This window comes from Lissotriton vulgaris, chromosome 4_1 (genome assembly GCF_964263255.1).
Source record: "Lissotriton vulgaris chromosome 4_1, aLisVul1.2, whole genome shotgun sequence".
Classification (NCBI taxonomy): domain Eukaryota; kingdom Metazoa; phylum Chordata; class Amphibia; order Caudata; family Salamandridae; genus Lissotriton; species Lissotriton vulgaris.
Window position 1 is genome coordinate 1059687550 of NC_141691.1, and position 27268 is coordinate 1059714817.

A 27268-nucleotide genomic window follows, 5' to 3' on the forward strand; every position below is an offset into this window, starting at 1 on the left:
CGGCCCACGACCCTTGGCACAACGGTGCGGGGGTCTCCTCAGCGGGGGCGGCGCGGCCTGACAAGCCTCCAAGATCACGAAGCGGGGTCACAGGGCACGAACTGTGCAGCTGTCGACCCGGCGTAGATCACAATCTTTGGAGGGAATTCCGGCAGGAGGGGGGGGAGCGCTTCAGGGCTTCCAGCAGCAGGCAAGGGGCAGAGGAGCAGGTAGCCTAGCCTGGGGGCAGAGAGCGACTCCGGTCGGAGCGAGGCTCTCACAGGACAAAGGCAGGCAAGCTCCCGAGTGCCACAGCCCTAGGAGGGGCGATGAGGGGCGCAGTCTGGCTCCAGCGGGATGCACGCACGGCTCAAATGTCAGGACGAGCAAAAGCACCAAGGACCCACTAGTCCTGGGGTCCAGGTCAGGGGGCAAGCTCAATCAAGCCCTTGGAGAATGTTTAAAGCACAAAGAAGCAAAGTCTTTTCTCAGCAAGTCTTCTCCTCTCCTTTCTCAGCAAGGCAAGCAGCAGGCCAGTCCTTCCAGCGTCTCTTCTCCTTCTAGTCGGGTAGAGGTCCTTCGTGGTAAAACAGGATTCTGATTTACAAGGAGCAGGGCTCCTACTTTTATACACAGTTTCTTTTGTTCTTACAGGCCAGGGGGGCCTTTGCATAGCCACTTTCAGTCTCTGAGTACTTTGTTGGGTGTACTCTGGTGTCTTCTTTCAGTGTGAGGGGCAGGCACATCAGACGCTCCACAGGAGGTGGAGCCAGCATTGTGTGGACAGGGGCAGCTAGGAGCACCTTGATGATGGGGCTTCGCCCTTCCTGGGCCAGGTGCAGGCTGAGTCATCAGTCGCTCCCCAGGGGGGCGGAGCCAGCTTTGTGGTGGCAGAGCACAGCCTGATGCATAGTCCAGGGAAACTCCCACCTCCCACTAAGGTGTAATCCTTCCATTCACCACCTGTCATCCCCCAGCCCTGTCACTCACACATCCCAGACAGTCAGATACACATACTGCAGAGGGATCACTGAAATAATATCGACTGACAAAATATCGACTTGCCAAAATATCGTGGACAAAATATCGACAGTCAAAATATCGAGTTTGTATCTACAAACAGGTAAGTACAAAAATATTGAGTACAAAATATCGTTAACAAAAATATAGATGTAAAAAATATCGACTTTATTAAAAACAGTGTTAAATTAAATTAATATTAAATTTTAATTACTAAAATATACTTAAAACGACTTAAATTAAATTATAATAATAAAATAATAAATGAAAATAATAAAAATAATTTTTTAAAATCTTATTTGTTGACCCTGAACCCTACAAATACCCCTTTACCCAAAAACCCAAAACTGACCCTGAACCCTAAAAATACCCCTTTACCCAAAAACCCAAAACTGACCCTGAACCCTAAAAATACCCCTTTACCCATGACCTGAAAACTGACCCTGAACCCTAAAAATACCCCTTTACCCATGAACTGAAAACTGACCCTGAACCCTAAAAATACCCCTTTACCCATGACCTGAAAACTGACCCTGAACCCTAAAAATACCCCTTTACCCATGACCTGAAAACTGACCCTGAACCCTAAAAATACCCCTTTACCCATGACCTGAAAACTGACCCTGAACCCTAAAAATACCCCTTTACCCATGACCTGAAAACTGACCCTGAACCCTAAAAATACCCCTTTACCCATGAACTGAAAACTGACCCTGAACCCTAAAAATGCTCCTTTACCCAAAATTTATCAATATTATTTAATTACCAATTAATTATTAATTAACAATAACAATAAAGTAAATATATTACAACATTAGGTGTAATTATTTTAATAATTATTATTTTATCAAAATTAATTACTTAAAAATAACACAAAATTATATATATAAAAAATGTACTCTAATTAATGTAATTAACTAATTACAATTAATTAATTAACAATTATTTACTAATACAAAATATATTCAAAATTATATTAATTAATTAACTAATTAATATTAATTAATTATCAATTAATTAATAATTAAAAATATTAACAAACATATATTAATTAATTAATTATTATTAAATTACTTCCCACCCTATTCCCCTATAAACCCACAACCCGCTACAGAATTACATTACGCAATTATTATCAAAACAAAATTCATGTAATAAAATATTTTATAACATTAATACACACTATTCACACATATTATTACATAAAAATACACTATAAAATATTATATATTAATAAAAAATCGATATTTTTGCTATCTATATTTTATACAGTCGATATTACTTCACTTACCTGAAAAACGATATTTTTGTAGTCGATATTATGTCCAGTCGATATTTTGTCCAGTCTATATTTAAAACTCGATATTCTGTCCAGTCGATATTTTGGAGTCGATATTTTGTCTCTATACCACTGCAGAGGCGGGCTGAAATGGTTAGGCAAGCAAATGCTAACTTTCTAAAAGTAGATTTGCAAACACAGGATATTAAAATAAACTTTACTAAAATAAATATTTTATCATTCTGAGTTCAGGCATACTAAACATTATTTTCTACCATGTTCCCTGAGCCTGCTGGGATTATAGAGTGTAATAATTCCAGCAGCCCATCTGGCCTAAAGGGGACAGGTAGCCTTTCAACAGTGAAAAACGAATTTGGCTGTAATTCACTATTAGGACATGCCACACACATCAGGGCTTGTCCTACCTTACACTTACAATGCACCCTGCCCTAGGGCCTACCATAGGGGTGACTAATATGAAGTTAAGGGAAGGTTTAGGGGCTGGCAAGTGGGTGCACTTGCCCAGCAAGCATGACAGTACCAGACTGCACGCAGGTTCTGCAATGGCAGACCCTAGACACATTTTAAAAGGCTGCTTGTGTGGCTGGCGCAACCAGCGCTGCAGGCCCACTAGCAGTATTGGCATTTACAAGCCCTGGCACTCCTGGTGCACTTTACTGGGGACTGATAGTAAATCCAATGAACCAATCAGGTATACCAAACACAGTTACACTTTTCATAGGGAGCACTTGCACTGCGGCACGGATTGGCCGTGGCGCAGTGCCCTGAGCAGTGGACACCAGCAAAACATCTGAGGCACATCAGCAAAAAAGTGGAAGGGAAACTCACGCCAAGGTGCCAGGTCTAACACTGTTCTTCAACATTATCTGTCTCAGCTAAAATTGGCAACAACGTGGCTGGGTTCAACGTGTTGCATCTTTTAATATGCACATGACTCGCTAACAAGGTCAATTTGTAACCCGACAACCGAGCACTAGTTAAGTGCTGTGTCTTGGTACGATTCAACAAGGTATCCACTGCATGTGGAACCATCACAATCAGTGTGTTGTCAACAACCAAACCAGCAGACTGTCGAATCAAAACAGCTGCTGCTGCTGTAGCTCTCAAACAACTCGGCAACGCTCTAGCTACCTGATCCAAGGTCGACGAAAAATAAGCACTTGGACGCTGCTTATCACCAAACTGTTGAGTCAAAACTGACAATGCACATCCTTCTCTCTCGTGGACATACAATGTGAAAGGCTTACTGTAGTCGGGGGTACCCAACACAGGAGCCGAACAAAACGCATTGCGTAATTCTGAAAAGCTCTTCTGACATTCGTCAGTCCAAGGAATAGGATTTGGAGTATCCTTAACAGTAAGAGCTATCAAAGGCTTCGCTAACAACAAGAAATTAGGGATCCACTGTCTACAGTACGACGTAATACCCAAAAACGCACGTACTTCTCTCTGTGTCGTAGGGACACTCATTTTCGCAATAGCTTGAATTCTTTCTGGGGTCAATTTTGTTCCCTCCTTCGATAAGAGGTGACCTAAATAGGTTACTTCTTGTCGACAATATTGCAACTTCGAAATAGAAACCTTGTGATGACAGTCAGACAAATGACGTAGCAACGACAAAGTGGCCTCTCTACAAATCTCTTCATTGTCGGCAGCAACTAACAAGTCGTCAACGTACTGAATAAGAGCAGCACCATCAGGTAAAACCAACAAATCAAGTTGCGTCTTCAAAGCTTGGCTATAGATCGATGGACTCTCGCAATAGCCTTGAGGAGCGCGCTTAAAGCGGAAGCTTCGTCCTCCTAAAGAGAGTCCAAAAATATCTCTACTCTCCACGGCAATCGGGATGCTGAAGAAAGCATTCTTCAAGTCAATTCAATTTCAAAGCTTTTATTCGATTTGTGAATACAAATCATACAAGCAAAATTTTAAAAAAACAGTTCATTTCATTAAAATTGTTAAAAAATGCAAGAACCATCTTGAAAGATACAGGAGAAATCCGAAACATCTATATGGGCAGAGAGCATATACTTGCAACCACTAGGCGTCGATTTATGAGTGGAGGTGTAAGGGTAAACTAGAGAATGCACGTACAGACAGGGGTAAATGAATCATCACATAAAATACTTATCCTAACGACTGTACGTTTTAAAATAACAACTGTACAATTTGAAATTACCCAAAGCCGAAGGCATGGGACATTAAGGATTCCAAAGTAAATTTACAAAACAAATAGGTACAGACAGGATAGTGTAAAGATATAACACACTAAACACTACCTGGCAGCTGTACCAATAAGGATGCTAAATCAAAGGAGCATACATGTACAGACAGGATTGAAAGACATTATCACACAATGTGCTTATCCTGGCAGCTGTACATTTTACGTAAAAGAACAAAAATAAAAAGACATTTTGCATGGTTATTAGTCACATGCTATAAAAAACCATATGTACAGACAGGAATATATAAAATCATGGCAGTAAAATGCTTTTCCTGGCAGCTGTACATTTCAAAATATAAGTGGCAACAAAAAAACAAATGTCCGCATTTTCTAGGGTTGATAGTAACACAAGGGCATTCTTAAAAGACCTTATATTATATTTGATGAAAATAGGTTTTAAGTACCTTAACCTTAAAAAGTGATAAAATTTACAAAATAATAGAAAATGGCAGCAACTCTGACGTGAAACGTTGTCACAGGGGCAGGGAGATTCTGATTTAAGTTTCTGTACTGGGAATGCTACAAGGTGGTGAACAATGCCCAGCCTGACACGGGTTAAAACGAATTGGTGAGAAGAACGACTAACATTTAAACGGTAAGCTTGGAACCCCGATGTTAAATTAAGTTCCTTATAGAACTTCACTGTGGCCAGCTTACCATGAATTTCATCTCGCCCTTTCTTTTTATACATTAGAAAAGTTTGTTTAATTTCTTTTTTTGGTATTTCAACCGCCAGTTCAGGATTAAGTAGGACGTCAATGTCAAACAAGGTTTTGTACCAAAAGTGGCTATATTTCAACCATAAAATACGTACTGAGTAGTCCAAACCTATACAATCAAGAATAATTTCTTGAGTGAATCGAGTCTCTGTCTTAGCCCAAATCGAGCGCAACAATAAGAGTGGACGAACGGCTGCTAAGTCAGAAATAAACTCGACCCCAACCTCGTCATGGATTAATTGGACTGAAGCGGAATGGGGGACACATAACACTCTTTTTAAAAATTTGTTTTCATCTTTTTGTAGCGGAGTGCCATCTAAGTGACCCCACACACCCGCCCCGTACAATGCCGAGGGGACGCAGCGAATGTTATAGACGTGAATCATATCTCGGATGCTTCTCGAGCCAAGCTTGGAAGCAAATCGAAATACACTGTTGGTGGTTCGCGTCATTTTCATCCTAATGTTATCAAACTCGGGTTTCCAGGACCCATCATTAGCATAGGTGATTCCCAGGTAACAAAATGTTTTAACTTGTTGCATTTTGTCACTATCTAAATAAAAACTGGACTTCAATTTATTGGCTGACTGACCACACGACATGACGTAGGTCTTGGATTTGTTTACACGCAGTCTCCTATTTTGTATGAACAGCATGAAACAGTCAATGAGACGTTGTAGGCCTAACTGGGTGCGGGATAGAAGGACAGCGTCATCCGCATATAATAAAATAGTGACTGGTTTGCCTCCAATCAACGGTGCATCAGCCGGTATGGAAGCTAAGGTGCGATCAACACAATTAATAAAAAGGGAAAATAAAAGGGGGGCTAATACGCAACCTTGGCGGATGCCCCTAGACACTTTAAAAAACGGTGTGCATTCACCTAGGGTACCGTATCGAACTTTACAGGAAAGTTTCTCGTAAAGCCTTGCTAAGAAATGTACTATTTCTTTCGGTGCCCCTAGCTCCAGTAAAACCTGCCAAAGAATACCATGGTCAACTAAATCAAACGTGCTGCTCAGGTCAGCAAAACATAAAAATAAATTGCCCTTTTTAGCTACTGTATATTTTTCTTAATTAAAAGATCCAAGTTTACGCATCGCTCTAGAGTACCCATGCCTTTCCTAAAGCCATATTGTACTTTAGTTAAAATATTCATGTCTTCAGCCCAGGTTTCTAATCTTTTGAGCAAGATTCTGCTCATAACCTTTACTGAGTCATCCAATAAAGATATTGGTCGGTAATTGGCGGCCTCAGATTTACTGCCTTTTTTAAAAAGAGGAATGATAACCGATTGTCCCCAGGAGGGTGGTATATTACCTTCGGCTGCACAATTAAATGTCCTCACCAGAATGGGGGCCCATAGGTTGGGTTCAGCTTTTAATAAATCTATGGGGACCCCATCGGGTCCAGGGGCCTTCCCACCTTTGCTATTTGCAAGGCCCTCAAATCCCTCTTCCAGGGATATCCCCAAGGGTATGGGTGTCCAGGTGGACCAGTCTGCAGGAGGTACGGTTAATAATAGCCCCGTAGGATTAAAAATATTGGTGAAGTGAGTAATCCACTCCTCACATGCAACATAGGAGGTGATTTCCGGAATACCTTCTGTATTTAGAAATGGGCTATTAACTATTTCCCAGTAGAGTTTACTATTTTTAGTCTCAACTGCTTCGTTCAGCTTATCCCAAGCATCTCTCTGTAAGACCTTTTTCCTATTGGAAATAGCCATTTTATAGTTAGCCCTTGTTTGTTTAGTTCTATTGCCATCTCGAGGTTTGGACCCTAAGGCAAGCTTCAACTCCCGTAGTGCTACTGTACAGGAGTTGACAAACCAACCCAATTTTATTGTTTTATTAATTGTTGGTTTCTTGTGAAAAATACCCTCGATAGCAATATTGATGTTAATAAATTGTAATAACAAGAGTTCGGGGTTGATATCATCGTTAAGGCAGTAACTAATCTCAGTTTTGCAACTGACTATGACCTCCCTTTGTTTGGCCTCGGAGTTGGCCCCTGTCCATTTAATCCTCGGGCCATTGGGTCTGGTTGAGACTATGTTAGTAGTACAGGTTTCTCCTGGTACTAATGAAGCGCCCCTTCCGGGTAAGGTAATGCAGACGCTATTGTGGTCGCTAAGACTTTCTTCTTTCACATACAAATTTATGTAATCACCATTACTGGAGAACAGGATGTGATCGATAAATGTCCCAGCTTCCCTCCCTGTAAAAGTAGGGCAAGTAGCATTCTGATTGTTCTTGTTACAATTTAACAGGACAAGATCTAGTTTAAGTAACAATTTGTTTAAAATTGAGCCATAAAGGCAATGTGGAAAATGGGGAAAATCCTCGTTACTACCCACTCCCCTGCTGAAGTTATCCTGCTCCAATCCAAAACCACATGGGTTCCCCTTAGATAACTGACATGGCTGCAGATTGAAGTCCCCAGCCCATAGAATGTCCACCTTCCTGTTTGGAGTGCCCATAGCCTTAACGATTTCTTTTTCCAGGGGATACAGAATATTCCCTCTGTTAACATCAAAAATGTTGTTATAAAAATTAACAAGGATCAAATCATTTCCCTTGCTATGTTCAATCCTTAGTACCTGGCTATGAGCTCCCACGCTTGAACTACTTCTGACTTTATAGTTATTCAGTCTATTGGAAATAAGTATCAGAAGACCCCCCTTTGCCCTACCTGAGCTGGATTTGGTGGCATGAAGGCAGTAGGTTGAATAACCTTCTACGTTTATGTCCTCCTGGCTCCAGGTCTCCTGGAGGAGGACTAGATCAAACCCTTCTCCGATAAACTTAAGCCAGAAAGGGGTGTTTAGTTTCCCTGCAATGCCAGCAATGTTCCAGGAAATCAGGTTGAGATCGGCCAACTTGGTTGCCGGGGCCGTTATCCTGGGAGGACCGCTTGCTGGTCTCCTAAAGGGAGTTTGGGTATAAGATGGGTGAGGTCTGGGAGGGGGAGATTGAGTGGAAATACCTTCCTGTACAGAGACCCTCTGTGGAACCATAGGTCCATTGGAAGACACTGGGGCCGTAGTGGAGGTCATTTCCATACTGGCGGGGGCAGATTGCACGCATAAGTCTGACCTTGATTGCCTGTTGACTGGCTGATTTGATGGTAGAGGAACATCAAGTCAATCAACCATCTCCAGGCAATCGAATCTATTAGATGTCTGAATACCTTGCCACCCACCGTTTGTAAAATCATTATTGTTAGGATACCTAGGGCGAGGTGCCCAATCCCTACCCCTGTTCTGTTGGGATTGCCATCTATCGCCGTAGTGCCATTGATGTTCTTGGGTCATGGCCCAATTTGGTGGTGGAATTGGGTAGTGATAGTTGAATGTGGGGGGGTAGAAGAAAGAAAGCCGGTGAGTATCAATACCCCCTTTCTTCTCCAAATCTGGCCATGAACAGATATGGTTCACAGTGGAGGCGTCTTCGCATGTAATAATGACGCAATCCCCCTGAATACTCTTGGGGGTCTTCCCCACCCATGGAACCCTACGTACTGATGAAATTCTACAGATAGTTGGGGGCGTCAAGGGCCTATTGATACAGATGACACACAGCTCCTGTTCACTTGTGACAGGGGCTGTGACTTCGATGGAGCAGCCATTCGGAAGTGTTTGGAGTTTGTGTTTGACTGGTTTGGGAAAAATGGCCTCAAATGCAACTCCGACAAATCCGAGATATTGTTCTTTGGCTGTCCTGCAGACCCACGTTGGAAGCTATGGTGGCCTTCGGCCATGTCTCCCCCTGCCAGCGATTCGGTCACAGCTAAGAACCTGGGTATGATGGTCGATAACACTCTTTCCTTTAAAACCCAGGTTGCTGGCTTGACTGGGAAGTGCTTTGCCATCTTAAGAATGTTGCGCAAGTTTCTGCCCTATTTATCTTTGGAGCATAAGAAAATTACGGTGCAAGCATTAATTGGCTCGCGCCTAGACTACGCCAACATCCTTTACTTAGGTCTTCCTGAGTATCTGCTGACTCGTCTGCAGATAGTTCAAAATTCTGCAGCCAGGGCAATCTTCGGTCTAACTAGAAGATCTAGGGCCAGCAATCTCCTTGTCTCTCTGCATTGGTTGCCGATTCGTAAGCGTATCTTCTTCAAGACCCTAACTACAGCTTTTAGGGCGCTTCACAATTTCGGCGCTGAATATCTGCAGAGAAGGGTCAATTTCTATCTTCCATCTAGACCTCTGAGATCTGCTGCCCAGGCCAAGGCTATCGTTCCAACAGTGAAGCGTGCTCGCTGTGGAGGTCGCTCCTTTAGTTACCTTGCACCCCGCCTCTGGAACACACTGCCCTTGACGTTGCGGGTGTGCACCAATCTCTCGGTTTTTAGGAAAGAACTTAAAACCTATCTGTTTGCTTTGTAATGCTGTTATGGTTAATTCTGGTTATGTTTTCTGTTATGGCTGTTTGTTTGCTGCTGGTATTTGGTGTGATGATCTTTAGCGCCGGGACGCTCTTTGGAGCAGCTGAGCGCTCTACAAAACAAACAGTAACATAACATAACATAACAGAGCCACTGGAGGATTTTATTCCGGAGGGACCAATGGGGTTCGTCTGTTCCCGTTGGAAGTTCTGGTACTCCTGTTAGAATTACAGTAAATGGAGATGCCTCAGGAGCCAGATGGATTGGGCGTTTACGTCTGGGCCCCTTGTTTCCTACCTGGGGCTGAGGTTTAGTGGGGGCCGAGGGTTTACTGTTGGGTTGCTGGACAGGCACATTAGTCGTAGTGTGATTAGCGGCAGTTAACATAACTTGAGGAGTCTGCGCCGCGGGAGTTTGCTGACTAGGTGTGGATGTCTGGAGTATAGATTTAGCTATGGTTTTTGGTTTTGTACAATGAGTACATGTGGTGGAAGCAGGCACTGTGGGGACTACAGGGTCTTTACTTTTGGAGTGTGCAAAAGACACAACAGAGGAGCTGTCTTTATTAGCCGGTGTGACCCCCGGACAAAGTGATAAAGAAGCCTCCCCTGGTTTAATGATCCCTGCCCTGGACTGGTTAGTTGTTTTGTCAAGGAGTATGGCTAGCTGGTTTTCAATTGCCATGATACTCCGTTCCAGTGGCTGGAGATGACGTTTAAGGAGGTCCCCAAATCTATCAAACAGCTGGGAAAGATCAAAATCTGACTGACATGGGATCCCCTCCTGAATGTTACCCAAAGTGGGGCAATGTGGGTTAGGCAAAACAGATGGTACAAAGTTAGTGCTGGAAATAACATTAGAGATTGAAGCAGTTGTTATGCCTTTCTTTTTCTTGCTTTTGGTATGTTGTGTGACCTTATTCCCAATGTTTGACGGTGCAGACCGCTTGGGTACACCACCTTCTCTCACCCCCCCCAATCCGAATGTCTTGCGCCAAATCATCTGCAGCCACGATCTGTTCTAGGTCCGGAGTAATCTCAAGATTCTCAGTAGTGTCCAGTTCCAATGACAGATTCGTGGCCGACAGGTCAACAGCATTAGGAATAGAATGGACTTGTGCTGTTGCATTTCCAGGTTTAGTTAAAATAGAAATAGGTGCGACAGATGGGGTCGGGGTTTGAGCCGCAGCTATGAGACCTAAAGAAGATCTCCTAGCGATCGCAAGGTCCTGAGATACCCTGCGCTCTAGGAGAGAAATATTTAAATTGATAGCCTCAGTAGTGGTAGATATGAATTTGTCAATGGGTCCTGTAAACTGCGCAGTTCTAAGGGCAGTCTTGCTTCTAGAACCCCTTGTTACAGACATTGTTGCAGGATACTAGCTCATGTAACCCAGTCCAGGATCACAATACTGCGAGGTACAGTACCTTTCGTAGATGAAGATCGAAATGCGTCGAAGAGCCACAAGAGTAGGCCCAGCCCAGCCTGGCCCGGTCTGGAACGGGATAGAACAGGCCCGCCCTTGGCCCGGGCTTCGCCCGGCGTCCCGCTTGCGTCCCGCGAGACAGGGATGACAGCAGCTTTATGCGCCGCCTGGCGCGTGATTGACGCGGGATGCGTCTCCAGGAATGCTGGGAGTTGTGGTCCGTGTGCTGCTACCTGCGCCGCGCTCTGCTCGTCGGTCAGACCCGGTGGTGAAGCTAAGGTCTGACAGCGGGAGGCGGGCGGTCTGGAGCACAGGTTCGTATATATTCCGCTTTCCTCTCCTCACGGCAGTGTTTCCAAACACTGAAAAGGTTTGTGATGATTCCCCCCCTCGACCGGGGTGACAGCAGCTTTATGCGCCGCCTGGCGCGTGATTGACGCGGGATGCGTCTCCAGGAATGCTGGGAGTTGTGGTCCGTGTGCTGCTACCTGCGCCGCGCTCTGCTCGTCGGTCAGACCCGGTGGTGAAGCTAAGGTCTGACAGCGGGAGGCGGGCGGTCTGGAGCACAGGTTCGTATATATTCCGCTTTCCTCTCCTCACGGCAGTGTTTCCAAACACTGAAAAGGTTTGTGATGATTCCCCCCCTCGACCGGGGTGACAGCAGCTTTAAGCGCCGCCTGGCGCGTGATTGACGCGGGCTGCATCTCCAGGAATGCTGGGAGTTGTGGTCCGTGTGCTGCTACCTGCGCCGCGCTCTGCTCGTCGGTCAGACCCGGTGGTGAAGCTAAGGTCTGACAGCGGGAGGCGGGCGGTCTGGAGCACAGGTTCGTATATATTCCGCTTTCCTCTCCTCACGGCAGTGTTTCCAAACACTGAAAAGGTTTGTGATGATTCTTCAAGTCAATTACCGAAAACCATGTGGCTGTAGCCGGGATCAAAGTCGGCAAAGCAGTGATATCAGGCACAACAGGGAATTGCGGAACAACGATCTTATTCACCTCTTGAAGATCGATCACAAACCTATATACAGGAGGCTGTGAAGAATCTGTTTTCTTCAGAACAGGCAAAACCGGACTATTGCACATATTACCTCTTGTTTCCTCAATCACACCCTTTTCATTCAGATCGTAGATGATCGCCAACAGTGCTCGCTCACCATCGCTCGAGATACGATATTGTGGAATGCGTGGTAACCTAGCATCCGCTTTCAACGTCACAACATATGGCGGAATCTCGAAGAGGCCTACGTCGTTCGGACCAGTAGCCCAAAGAGAATCAGGGAGAGAAGACAATTCAGGTGGAAGGCGATCTTTAGACATATACATCGGAGAGATCACTCTCTCACCCAATGTAAGATGTACTCCTGACGGAGAACAATATAGCGTCGCATACAATCTCTTTAACAAGTCTAATTCCAACAAGTTCTCACCACAACCGGTCGTCAAAATAAGGGGTGCTTCAAATTCACGAGGTCCAACAGAAATAGACAACGGAGTAGAAATCGGATTCGTAACCAGGGCGCCAGAAAAACCTACTGAAACATTCTTTAAGCCAGACAAAGGTGCGCCAGGGAGTTTAGATTGCATAATAGAACTCTTCGCAGCACCAGTATCCAACAGAAAAGGCTCTGACACACCTGACGCAATCACTTCAACATAAGGTCTACTCTGATCTACTGGAACTGAAACAACTCCCTCTCTTTGTCCATGGCTGTCCTAACAATCATTACCATTCACTTCCTCACCTTCGACGTAGTAATCATCTGCATAGTACTGAGCTGTCCTACCAGACGCACCCTGTGTCTGATCAAAGCTATTCATAGAATTCTGTGGAGGCAAAGAACGCGTATTCTGACCACAACCTCTACCTCTAGGAGCTTGTTGAGCACCTCGACCTCTCACACCAGAAGCACCATTAGTGCGCTGTAACAGAACCGGACAACTACTCTTGAAATGGCCCCCTTCTTTTCAATATGCACACTGATTAGGCCCATACGGAAAACGTTGTTGAGAAGACTCGAACCTTTGCGAGTTTCTCGAATATTGCTGATTCTGCTGATAATCGCGCTGATTATTACGGGGCGGATACGCTTGTTGTAGAAGAACTTTAGTCTTCAATTCCTTAGTCTTCTTATCCGCTTTCTCTATTTCATCCTTGTTCCTATTTTCATAGTACTGGGCCATAGCTAAAATCTGCGCTGACGTGGAAACAGACCAAGCACTCTCGGAATCTTTCAACCTATTGCACAATTCAGGAAGCAAATTATGAACAAATTTGTCGACGAACAATCTCTGACCACCTTCAGTACTCATATCCGGACCACTGTGGTCTACATAAGTCTCTTCAAACCGTGTGAAAAAGTCAGACACAGTTTCATCTTTCTTCTGCTTGCACGCAGACAACTTGTCCAATTAACACGCACTTCGGGAATCAAAGTCTTCATATAAGTAATAATTTTACCAGGAAGTTCAGTAATCAAATCCTCAAGCTTAGCACCGCCTACTTGTCTATTATCTGCATCTCTAAGATTAACCCATGTTTCACCTAATTCCTCCACATGATCCGTATGACGAATCTTACTCCAAATAGGCTGTGGAACAACATTCCCCAACAACATGTCTATATCTGCCAAATTCATAAAACACAAACCCACAGTCTGAGTTAGCTCCTTATAGTACCCTGCTGGATTTTTGCGTGGATCTGGCAAAGTCTGCTTAAGTGCTAAGACTTCAGGACGCTTCCAAGGAACATGTACCCAGACACGCTGAAAGTGTGCAGCAACATTGCCATCAGTAGATCTCCAAACTGGAGGAACCTCACGCATCGGATATTGACGCACCTTTCTCCTAACTGATGAATCAGGATCAAACAATCGGTCGGAAGGAGATGCATTCCACAATGACAACAACATCGCAACTGCTTTCTCAATCTCGAGACCCACAACGGTCCCTTTCGCAAACTCAGAACGTATTCGGTATAACTCAGACGGAGCCTGTCCTACTTCCTCTATCCATTGTTCACAAAGGAAAGCACACATCATATCAAAGACGTACCGTTGCTTTGGTGCTTCCCATTGATGGAAAAGATCCATAATACCCCCAAGATCATACTGCGTAGGATACGTAATCCATTTACGGGCCATAAGATCCAACACTGTCCGTTCATCAATATTCGGCAATTGACTACGCGATTGTCTACGCTCAACAACAGGAGACATACCCAATGATCCCAACAGGGGAGAAAAGATACTAGTAACCGCATCAGTCATTCTCTGTCGAGCAGAAGGAGAAGGTGACAGAAGAAGAGGAGACGGAGCAGAATGAGAGGAAGCAAAAGTCGGAACAGGAGGAGTATACAAGACTGGCGCAGGAGTAACAGACAAAGGAGGTAGCAAAGGTGGTGGCCCTTGAGAAGGCTGCACCAAAGGAATAGTAGCCAACGGAAGAGGTGCTGGCTGTTGAGGAATCGCAAGTGGCAAAGCAACCGGAGGTTGCGCAACTACAACTGGTGGCGGTGGTGCCGTAGCATATTGTGCATAAGGGGGTGGCGAACTCAATAGATGCGACATTAAAGGATCTTTCACAAGATCTTTCTTCTCTTCTTGCTCTTTAGGTGGCAGAGCTGGGTAGCACTTATCTACCGCTAGTTTCCGAATCCTAAGCATCTGTTCGCTCTCTTGCTCTTCTTCATTATCCCTAAACTGTATAGCAGCTTGCACCATTGACATACCTCGTTCTCGTTTATTCTTCTTCGCTAACTTAATTTCTTTCTGTTTGGCTTCTTTTCGCCATATGCGGAAAGAGTCAAACATCGCCGGCCGGGCTTTCTTCTTGAACAGTTTAACTTCGAGATTATCTTAAATCTTTGTCTCAAAGCTACCATAACGGGGCCACTGTAGGACGCCGTCCTTTCTCGTGTATTTTACCCATATGCCATTATATCCGATGGGGCCCACATCATGTTTTACATAGAGCTCATAGGTCGGAGTTCCGATCGGAGGAACCGGACACGAATCCTCCAATCGGGAATCCCTAGAACAACCACAACCAAATATCTTGCCAAGTCTGCTAAGACCAGGCATCTTGGAATCCCTAGAACAACCACAACCAAATATCTTGCCAAGTCTGCTAAGACCAGGCATCTTCGCTCACTAGTCTAGCTTCAAACTTCAAGGGAAATCTCAAAAGCGATAGTCTCGTGAATACACGAGTCCCTCGGCTTTGGGGCCTGCAGGTACCAAATCAAAGCGATCCCGAAGGATACCAAATAAACTAAGGACTGGGAGACGCTCCACTCATACTTAACTGAAATGTCGATGGCGTCACCAGAAGACCCGTCTATCGTCTCGCTCTACAAATCATCTAATGGCTCCAAGACAGGGCGACAGTCAGGGCAGCAGTCCTTCGTAGCCGTCGGAAGGCGGGGAACCTCGCAGCAAAGACTTTCGGACCACGACGACATACAGGGGTGGATGAAGTGGCAGGCCTTCCTCCAGAATTTCCACACGAAGCTCCTCGCGATCTTCGGGCTTGGACCGGTACCGCTGAAGTCGCCCCTTGTTGGGCGCCAACTGAAGAACCAGGTTTTAGAACCCTGCAGTGCCAGGGATAACGCTCGAAGTCTTCGGATTCCCCTGCCTCGGCAAACAGAGACACGGGACACTTCTTGATGACGTCAAAGACCAAGTTTATTGGCTGCAACCAGGAACAGAGGTCTACGAAGCACAACACAGGTGGTTCGCTAGAGACTGCACAAATTCAATGAGCGGAGCATGGTCTTTTATGCCAAAAATCACATTCCAGGCTAGCATCGATTACATACAAACTAACCAATCACAGGGTGACATTTCAAAAGTAGCGCATGACGACAATCCCATTTTCCGCTGTCCAGCCCACCAGAAATGACCAAGCACATTCCAATATCCTGTTTGATCAGGCCGGACATACCCATCATAAAACCTCAACCCAAATCAGTGATTATGCCATAAAGGAAGGAGCAGAAACAGATGAGAAGCAAGATAGAAGGGTGGGTGCAGTGTACTGTAAATTCAGCAATGTCCTGCTCTTTGATCTTTATCTAACCAGCTGCTTAACAAGGAACTGGCTCAGCGAGGTCAGCCTCGGGCAAGGGAGTCAGTTCGGCCAGGTCACTCAGAAGTCAGCTAAGGTGTACGTGTCCCAAGGACTCGTTCAGCCGCAGTCATCGGCCTACGTGAGGGCAACCACACAAAATGGCTGCCGCACACAAAATGGAACTCAAGGGTTCAAACGAAATCCCTGAATACGTAGTGTTCTCATTGATCGATTATTACGAAAACACTCGTACACACCGCACTCGTGATTTGCGGTCCGCTGATACCAAAATCGTCTATTTCCGACGACCTTTATTGAATGGGTTCAGAATCTATGAACCATGGGCTAGGGGTGAGCGCAAAATCTGTTCCGCTCGCGGATTTTGCGAATTTTCGTTAAATTCGCGATCTGCGAACTCCCGCGAATTTACCGAGAATTCGCAAATCCGCAAGCGGTGGATCCGGGAGCAAAAGTTGAAGCCTGGCCTGTTGTAACTATTTTACGATGGCGCCGGCAAGCTGCCAGCGCCATCCTAAAATAGTTACTAAGTTAGCTTCAACAGGAAGCTCTAATAGATAAAATAAAGCAGGTGCTCGAGCACCTGCTTTATTTTATCTATTATAGCTTCCTGTTGAAGCTAATTTAGTAACTATTTTAGGATGGCGCTGGCAGCTTGCCGGCGCCATCGTAAAATAGTTACACCATGCCCTTTGGTGTGCTTTCTTCCCAAATCTACCGTCGAAAATCAGCTGTGATGCTGGATAGAGGCCTTTGCATCCTTGACTTTCACGAGCGCAATCCCTTTGCTGTTCCTGTGCCCAGGAGGGTCAGTCTCTTCATCTACTGCTCTGATTGGTCTCAGACCTTTTATACACACAAGAGGCATGTGAACTTGCATGGAAGCCAGGCCAGCACAGCTCACTGAGGGGACCCCTGCGCCCTTCGGCGCGATTGCATAGTAACACACACATGGTCGCTGGAACTAGTTGAAGCTCAAATTCAGTGACGCATTCTTCAGCCCAAAAACAATTGTGAGCGTTGTCGAGGCTAGACAGGTGTGCTTTCTTCCCAAATCTACCGACGAAAATCAGCTGTGATGCTGGATAGAGGCCTTTGCATCCTTGACTTTCACGAACGCAATCCCTTTGCTGTTCCTGTGACCAGGAGGGTCTGTCTCTTCATCTACTGCTCTGATCGGTCTCAGACCTTTTATACACACAAGAGGCATGTGAACTCGCATGGAAGACCCCCCCCACTTAAAAAATTTGCAAATCCGCGAATTTGCAAATTCGCAAATTTGCGAATACGTGAATTTGCAAAATCCGCGAATTCGCCCATACCTACCATGGACCCACGAACTACGGAACTACAGTTGAGAGGATCACTGTTCTGAGCATTTTCAGACAACCCAAGCCGTCTGGAAAGTGGCTACGAGTAGGTCGGCCACAATATTGCTTAGTCAGACCTTTACAATCCTGCTGCCTGTTTACGGTCGATGGATGACTGAGACTCTCAGAATAGCTACCAATGTATATGCACGGGAAGAGGGAATGAGAGGTAAGGAGGGCTGGGGCAACCCAAGTGCTACATAGGAGGCATCTGCATAGTGGCACACAACACAATTGCTTAATTTCCCCTTTCTATCACTCATTTTAAAGCAGTTTAGTTAAAATAAGTATTATTAGCATGCCTGTGAAGAAAAACCATAAGCATACATTTCAAAGGGATGCAAGGCACTTTTTGGTTCAGTAACTACGCTGCAGCACATAGGATGCATTTTTTCTACCGCAGCCTGGTCTGGTACAGACTGATAGCCAAGAAAGTCTTGTACAGTTTCACAGCTTAGAACGAATTATTGTACTAATTAAGCTGCTTCTAACAGGAGATGCCAGTCCAGAGCACACAGCTCTTTGAAGCTTCTTCCAAGTGGAGGAAGGATTTTTAATTCTAGGAGGTGAATCCATGGAATTATTTTATGGAAGTGGCGACAAGCTGTTCGTAAGTTGCTTCAGATGGCTTCTCTGAGAAGTAGTTGCCTGGGCCATTAGAGCACAATCTTGAAGGAACTGACAAAATCTGGTGATTTTGAGATTACGTGCTGAAACTCAGAGGTTTATGGTTCCATCCTTATCAATATCGGACTCCTCCAGAATATTTTGAATTAGCTGGATCATTTCAGATTCACTCAGTTTGGTAGCATTGGCATCTCCTGTCAAGCGGTTCACTAGTTTCTCTAAATCCATTTTGTCCAGGGTTCCATCACCATCAAAGTCAAAAATCTGAAATGCATAGTGGGACTGAATATCAGGAATAGCAGAATCACTGAAAGCACTCAGCATGTCAAGAAAATCTTCGAAGGAAATGCTGCCGTCACGGTTTTCAGACGTTGAAAATACATGGCAAATGCGGTCACGGAACGGGTTTGCCTTAAGTTCTGGTAAAGTGAGGATCTTTTCTTGTGTAAGCCTCACAGAGAGAATATCTGCATTAATTTGGTCTTTGGGCATGAGTTCAGCAAATCTTTTATAAGCAAGCAGGATGTCTTGCTTAGTTAGAAAGGTCAGTTCCTGGTACTCTGAGAGTAACTCCTTGGACAGGGGACTAGCCGAGCCTCCCCAGTTTTACCCTCTTGTCGATTTATGTCCCTCCAGGTCTGCAATCTACCTCATTCTTTGATTTGGGAAAACTATTACCCGAACTGCCGGTGGGACTTTTAATCGTGGGCGGTGATTTCAATGCGGTAGTCTCTGGAGTTTTGAATAGATACCCCCCACGAGATACAGGGCGCACCCAGAGGTGGTTTCCCGGCTTTTTGGATGCAATGGGTTTGGTGGACAACGGGAGACTGTTCCACCCAGATAAGAAGCAGTACACATTCCAGTCGGGTGTACATGGCAGCCTCTCCCGCTGGACTATTGTCTGGTCCCAGCGGCTCAAGCATCTTATATTATTGAAGCGGTTCATCTTGCTCGGGGCATCTCTGACCACTCCCCATTTTGGCTCTGGTTTTGTATCGCATCACACTCAGCAGGTAGGATTGCCCCAATTAACCCATGGTATATGTGAAATCCTAAAATCCGTAATGACCTTATAAAGGCTCTAGTGTTAGGGGTGGTCGGATCTGACCACATTCATGAGTGTTCAACGTAGATTCCTCAGGGCTGCGTAGAATGCTCTTTTCCGCATTTGTTATTGTGCCCTTGAGATCCTTTTGTGACATTCCCTAAATATCTTACTGCATTATGCTACAATATTTTTAGAAGCTCCCTAACTAGCAGAAAAGGGAGTGTCACCCGCGAATCCTTGCTTGGCTTACTGTTTGGTTAGTGACCACGCCCCCTCTACTCAGCGTCCTGCTCCGTGAGGTTCCCGTAGCGTTCCAAGATCCTGTTTTGCCTTCGCGTTCCTGTTTTGCTCCTTTTCCTGATTCTGTGGTATTTGCCCTTGAGTCCCGGTATTTCTTTCCCTTACCCGTATCCTGCCCGTTTTTTGTACCTCCCGCTCTGTTCTGTAAACTTGCTCCTTTCCCGGCACCTCCTTCCCCGGTGCCTTTCTCTCCCTTCCGCTTTGTTTCCCTGGCGGTCCTTCACTCCCCGTTTCTGTTAGTGATACTGGCGCCTCAGCCTTGAATTTCTCGCTGGTCATTTCTGTCGTCTTTTGCAGAGAGATCGAAGAGGTTCTGTATGTGTTTGTTTATGCGCTCCACTCCGTCTTAAGTTTACGAGTAGAACGCTGGTACGTCTCTCTTGTATTGTGTTGTTATATGTACACCCGCTCTGCTCCGTCCTAAGTTTACTAGTTGGACGTGGTGTGTGTATTGTGGGTATTGTTTGTGTTGTGTGTTAGTTGTTCCCCACTCCGCTCTGTCTTAAGTTTATGAGCTGGAAGTGGGAGTTTCCGTGTCACTTTGTCTTTAGCTCTATAAGTGATACAAGCTTGTCAGCTGATGCTCTTGTGGCCCAGTCTTGCTCTGTCTTCAGTTTAAGAGCAGGACTGGAATTGTGTACCTTCTGCCTTGGAGTTATCCTTGCAGGTAGTCATCCAGGTTCCCTTCTGTACCTCCTGGTTCTCCACTTGACTGCTAGCTTAAAGCCCTGACGCTCACCTGGTGAGGTAAGTGGAATGCTATGTTGAACACTTATGTATCAGTCCTGTAAATTACTGGTGAGGTTAGTATTGTTGCACCTTTATTTCCAGCCATCTCCTGCCATCAAGACTGCAGCTACATCGTCCTTGCTGGGGGAGAGTGGTATACTCCCTGGGAAAATTCCCCCCACACTTTTTGGTAGCAGCTGACTTTGAGCGAGTTATCTCTTCTCGCTTGGGTCGTTGTTGTCTGGAAGTGTGTGGGATATTCGTCTTTGCTCCTGTGGATGAACACCCTCCTCTACCGAGGGGGATCCTTGACATCTAGATGATTATTTTATAGATAATGAAGGGTCGGTGTCCTCTTTGGTGTCTCTTTGGGAGGCATTTAAAACGGTCATCAGGGGTCAAGCTTTATCATTAATAGCTGGAACCAAAAAGGAAAGGAATGAAGAGATTGTTGAGGCGGAGACTGAGATTGGTACACTGGAGGAGGAATTGGAGAAAGCGGTGACACGAGCTAACTTGCATATTTTGAGGCTAAAACAACATGATTATAAATCTTTGGTCACTGATAGGGCCAAAGCTCTCGGCAGGGAACAGAAGGGAAGACTCTACGATCTCGGAGATAAGGCCGGGAAGCTAATCGCTTGGCTGGACAAAAGAGAAGGGGCCGGGTATGTTGTCCCAGAACTTGTTACAGACGAAGAGGAGTTGCTTACTGACCCCCATATTATAGTAGATAGCTTTGCAACGTATTTCCAAACTGTTTATGCCTCGGTCAGACCAGAGGAGGACTCCCAATTACTGCTTTGTGATATAAGGCTTCCTTGTTTGTCCAAGGAGGATAGTGATTTTATGGATAGTCCCCTGACTGCTGATGAAATAACTCAAGCTATTCGCTCGTTAAACTCTGGCAAAGCGCTGGGACCTAACGGGCTCCCAATTGAGCTGTACAAACTCAGACCAGATAGACTAGCTCATTACCTTACAGGTATGTTTGTTGAGGCCTTACCTTAAAGGTATGTTTGTTGAGGCCTGGGAGAGAGGAATCCTGCCTAGGGACCAGAGAGTGGCGTCGGTGGTGGTGGTTTTCCATAAGGAAGGTAAGCCAAAGACTAAATGTGCCTCGTATAGACCTATTTATTTAATAAATGCGGAGCCCAAAATATTGGCCAAGATCCTATCTAATAGACTGATAAAAGTGATTAGTGGTTTGATCCACCTGGACCAATCAGGATTCATCCCCCATAGAAATACTGCCTTGAATCTAAGAAGGGTGCATGGCGTGATAGCCAGAGCTCATACTCTGCAGGAACCAGCCGTGATCGCTTCCCTTGATGCAACCATGGCCTTCAATACCGTTGAATGGTCCTATTTATAGGCGGTCCTGGCTAAGTTTGAATTCAGACCTGATTTTATTGGCTGGGTGCGGTTATTATACGCTGAGCCGCTCGCCCAGGTAGTGGTTAACGGACGAGTCTCGGCACCCATTCGTCTAGGATGGGGCACTCGGCAGGGCTGCGCCCTCTCCCCTCTCCTTTTCTCCCTGACTTTGGAACCCCTGTCTGTGTGCAACATTGTAGCTTTGCCGCTTTAATTGTGAGCTTGTCACACCCTATGTCTATGCGCTTGTTCCTTTTCAGCGTTTCCCCAGTGTTTGTGCATTTAGTTTTGTGGCTACCTCCCAATTATCCGCAAAAGCATATTAGTTTGGAACTTCAATCCCTGCAAGTGTAAGTAAAAGGCTAATTACTTCATTCTCCGAGGTATTAATCTAAAAGCTGTTTGCAACATTGTTGCTTTGCCGCTTTAATTGTGAGCTCATCACACTCTATGTATATACGCTTGTTCCTATTAGGCGTTTCCCCAGTATTTGCACATTTGGTTTTGTGGCTTCCTCACAATAATCGGCAAAAGCATTTTAGCGAGCATAATGTTTGCGAACACTCACTTTTAGTATGTCTCACATCTTCTTCCAACGTTCGGTCAGTCAGGAAATCATGCACTGACAATGCGCTTGTGCTGTCTTTGCCTTTTCAAACAATATATCTCCCCAACAGGAAGTCGGTAGTGTTGTGGGAGTTGTAGTCCATCGTTTCTATGATGTTAATTAATTGTTTGATTTAGCTCAGACATTTCGTTTAGACCTCTCGTAATACAGCTGAATTTAAGAATTAGGTAGGCCTCTTTTTTTTGTAAAGAATTTTCAAGATTTCCACCACGTGGCGTTTGTTTCAGTCCCAATAAAACTATCTCGTTCTGAGTGGTTATGCTCCCCAAAATGCGATACTATTGGTGCTGTCAGAATTAGTTTTTGATGCGCGACCGATGTTGCACTATTCGTTGATTGATTTGTTGGGTGGTCTTTCCAATGTATATTTTTGAACATGGACACTTAACTGCATAGATGATATTTTTCATTTTAGGCATGGCTTGGGCGCCGACGAGGATGGCGGCGTGAGCTCGGAGCTCCACGCCACATCCCGCATTTCTCCTGCTGAATTAGCTAACTGGACCCTGAACCGAGACCAAATTCAGGCTAGAACAGTCAAGCACGGAAACGGAAGACCTGAGAGCGACCGGAGACCCCCCCGGCGCCACGTAGAGACGAAACCACACAACGGAGCCCCGCCGTGGAGGCAAGTTAAAATGGCGGCTGCTCCTGGCGTACTGCTAAGGGGGAGGTGAGCACAACGACCCGGTGACACCGAGACAGCAGCGCCCAATCAGACACCACAGCCGCAGAGCGAGGGGGAGAACAGCTGTGGCAGAAGTGGAAGACGAGTCGCGCTGAGCCCAGGCGAGCGGAACGGAGCCGCAGGAACTGACCCCTAAAATGGCGGCGACTGTACAATGAGAGCGGGCACTGCGGAGTGCGCGACACAGCATGGGGAGGAGAAGAACACTGGAGCGGAGATTGCGGACACAGGCGTGACAGCGGCAGCGCACGCCGAGTTAACGGCATAGCGCAGGGACACTGGAGGCGGCGGACTACCCGGTGGGGCTGAACTGACCCTGGGCAGGAGTACGATATCACCCACGAAGTGACGGAGGGTTCTGGACGTGTGACCACACAAAGGGGACATCGGCGCTAAAGTGGATGGAACTGGGCAACTGCTCACCCGGAGGAGGGCCAAGGGAGCTGCCGTGAGGTCGCGTCACACTGCATAAAGGCGCTTGAGGATCACGGTGACTGGGTGCGCCGAACAGTGACAGTTGCCGTTCGGGCTACGGTGCAGAAGTACTGGGCACCGACCACACGGCTAAGTGACTGCTGCTACTAATCAAGGCCAGGAAGATAGTGGCAGCAAAGACCTGAGAGCGACCGAAGACCCCCCGGCGCCACATAGAGACGAAACCACACAACGGAGCCCCGCCGTGGAGGCAAGTTAAAATGGCGGCTGCTCCTGGCGTACTGCTAAGGGGGAGGTGAGCACAACAACCCGGTGACACCGAGACAGCAGCGCCCGATCAGACACCACAGCCGCGGAGCGAGGGGGAGCACAGCCGGGAAAGCTGTGGCAGAAGTGGAAGACGAGTCGCGCTGAGCCCAGGCGTGCGGAACGGAGCCGGAGGAACTGACCCCTAAAATGGCGGCGACTGTACAATGAGAGCGGGCACTGCGGAGTGCGCGACACGGCCTGGGGAGGAGAAGAACACTCACTGAGGTCGAGCGTGCAGGACGCCTACCCCCTGAGGATCGCTGCCCGACTCGAAGGGGCTGGTACACCATAGACGGAGCCAGTGGTGCGGGAGAAGAGCAGGAAGTAGCGGAGACCTACGATCGGGACTGAGAGGCAAACAATCTCCGGAGCACCGCTGGGGTACAGAAGAAAAGCGGAGACGGCGGTGGCTGCTGGACTATACGCCTGCGGCGGCCCGGGTGAGTGGGGCGCGATGTACCTGGGGCCCTGCACAAAAAGTGGTGATAACGGGGTGCAGGCGAGCCGCGTCCCGCGGGCCAGGGGCAGTGCAGCACTCAGGCCTGCTGACTGGTGGAGGCCTTGGCAGACGGGTGGGAAGAGGAGAGAGCCGTGTTGCGGCCGCCGGCGATATAAGGAAGGAAGAGTGGACGCTGCAGGAAAACCTACCAAGGAGTGCCGAGTGTCGTAGGAGTGGGGTGCACAGCGTGCTGGAGAGGATACTTTGCGAGCACCCCATGACCAGGGCACATCTGGAGCGGAGATTGCGGACACGGGCGTGACAGCGGCAGCGCACGCCGAGGTAACGGCATAGCGCAGGGACACTGGAGGCGGCGGACTAACCGGTGGGGGTGAACTGACCCTGAACAGGAGTACGATATCACCCACGAAGTGACGGAGGGTACTCTGGACGTGTGACCACACAGAGGGGACATCAGCGCCAAAGTGGATGGAACTCGGCAACTGCGCACCCGCAGGAGGGCCAAGGGAGCTGCCGTGAGGTCGCGTCACACTGCATAAAGGCGCTTGAGGATCACGGTGACTGGGTGCGCCGAACAGTGACACTTGCAGTTCGGGCTACGGTGCAGAAGTACTGGGCACCGACCACACGGCTAAGTGACTGCGGCTACTAATCAAGGCCAGGGAGATAGTGGCAGCAAAGCGACACTGCTGATATTGTCCTGCCTCCTCGCCGCGCAACATCGGCGGTTTTGTGGTTAAGCAGCTAAAGACTACTGTAACAAGAGGGGCACAGCACGCAGTTAACTCTACGCGACCTGATAACACTGACTAAAGCCGAGAAGCGACAACTTGAGTATGGTCAAGCCAAAGGAGAAGCCAAACGGAGTCATGGAATCTGAGACACAGGGCCAGACACTGCAGGGACCTGTAGACCTACAAAAACAGTTGGACCGCATATTGAAAGCTGTCACAGCAACGCGTGAGGCCCTACAGCAAGATATTGCTCAAGTAGCGACGGACTGGGGCTCCTACGAGCGGATCATTCCAAACTGACAGACAGAGTAAAGTCAACTGAGGACACACTCCAGGTCCTAACCCCGGCCCAGGCGGCCCTGGAGAACAAAATGACGATCGTCTTGGAACGTATTCAGGCCCTGGAAAAGAGAGCCGAGGAGTCAGAAGGCAGGAACAGGCGTAATAATATACGCGTCGTAGGTCTGCTGGAAAGAATTGAAGGGAAAGACATGATTGGATACCTGGAGTCCTGGCTCCAAACAGCAGTGACCCCTGAGGGTTTATCTACTTCCTTCACGCTCGAAAGAGCACATCGTGTCCCTGCGCGGCCTCCGAAGCCAGGCTGCCCGCCAAGACCTGTAGTTGTACGGCTACTTCACTATAAGGATAGGGACCTGTTGCTCCAGAATGCACGCAGTGATAGGCTCTTCACAAAGTGACTCTATTCCCGGACTACATGTACGAGGCTCAGAGGCTCAGAACGTCTTTTCTGTCAATCAAGCAGGAACTCAGAGCTGAGGGAATTCAATACTCATTGCTTTTCCCGGCAAAGCTAAGGGTCATACTGGACAGCACAACACACTTCTTTAGTACGCCCGACGAGGCTTGGGCGTGGCTGGAAACTTACAAAACAGGAACGGACCGCAAAGGGAACCGTGACTCGGTACCTCAGACGCCCACGCAAGTGCGGAAATCGCAGAGAATACGCCGGCGGCGACAGGGATCGCAGAAACCATCGACTTCCCAGACCGGTGAAGAGAGGCGGGCGGCCTTGCAAGCGGTGCTAGAGCTCTCTGGGACGCAAAAAACTATGTCGACGAGAGGAACTGAATCGGAGGGGCACAAAACGTGCTCAGAAACTGAACTGTCGGAAACGGACAGTCTCAAGGGACCGAAGATCACACCGCAAACGGCAGATGGAGTACTGAATGCGTGAGATGGGGGAGGCCGCACGGTCTGACGGACTCCGAAGCTGCTCAGTAATACAGAGACGATGGGCTTATGACTGTTGAAGATAGGGTCCGACTGGCGAGGACTTCCACCGTGGGGTCGTGGCATTGGGAGCTGTGGGCGAGCGTAGCTGCCTGTTGGGCCGGAGTTACACTCCACTTGCCCTTAAGGCACATCTGCAGTGAATACTGCCGAGTATTGTTGAGCGTTTGAGTTGTTTTTTGTGTTTGGATGGGGGCTGATACTTTGATATTGGGTCCTGTTCTGGGGGGGAGTTGGGAATGTTGTTTTGAAGCAGGGAATGCACGGTGTGGGCGGATGCTTAGAAATCACTAGGGGGGGGGTTGGCTTGTTAACGATGGGGACATTATCTGAATTGATTTGCGTCTCCTGGAATGTGCGCGGTCTACACACAATGACGAGACGACACAAAGTACATGCGTATTTACTCAGGAGGGGCGTCCAAATAGCCATCCTACAAGAAACCCATCTTACCAAAGTGGAAGGGCAAGCGCTACAGCGTAGATGGAGGGGTCAGGTTTTCTGCACGTCGTACTCTGCGTTTGCGAGAGGTACTTTAATTTGGGTGCGAGCTGGGGTTCCGTTTCAGGCTACACAACATGTTGTAGATCCAGGGGGCAGATATGTGGCAGTGGAGGGCCGACTGAATTGGAGGGACATCACACTCTGCAGTATATATGCACCAAACACGCATCAGGCGCACTTCTTTGAGCATCTGTCGGGCGCGTTATTTGACTAATCCGGTCCTGGCGGGAGGAGATTTCAATTCAATTACAGATATCGACCTGGATAGGTCTCACCCTCCGCTAGCGGAATCACCGGTACGCCGGCTCACACAGAACAGGTTGAACTGGCAGGACAGATGGGGCCTGGTAGATGTTTGGCGTAATCAACACCCCCATGATCGGGACTACTCATTCTTCTCGGCGCTCCACGAGCTCCATGTTCATATAGATGCGGTTCTGTGCTCAAGACCGTGTGCCGCCATGGTGGGAAGATCGGAATATCTGGCCAGAACCATATCTGATCACAACCCTTTGCTGATATCTCTTAATTGGGAATTAGAGAGATCAACCATTCCTACTTGGCGTCTATGCCCAGAAACCCTAGAAGACCAAACCTACCAGGCAGCGATAGGGGAAGGCATAGAACAATACTTTGCAGAAAATGAGGG

General features: G+C 47.1%; 1 protein-coding gene and 1 pseudogene across 1 annotated transcript in view; one reads left to right on the forward strand and one right to left on the reverse strand.

The window, feature by feature from the left end:
- LOC147722860 (kinesin-like protein KIF17) overlaps window positions 1–27268 on the forward strand; it is a 1643424-nt gene that overhangs the window by 1561764 nt on the left and 54392 nt on the right. The gene's annotated exons all lie outside the window — the stretch shown is intronic.
- LOC147722863 (calcium and integrin-binding protein 1 pseudogene) lies at window positions 18040–20176 on the reverse strand (annotated as a pseudogene).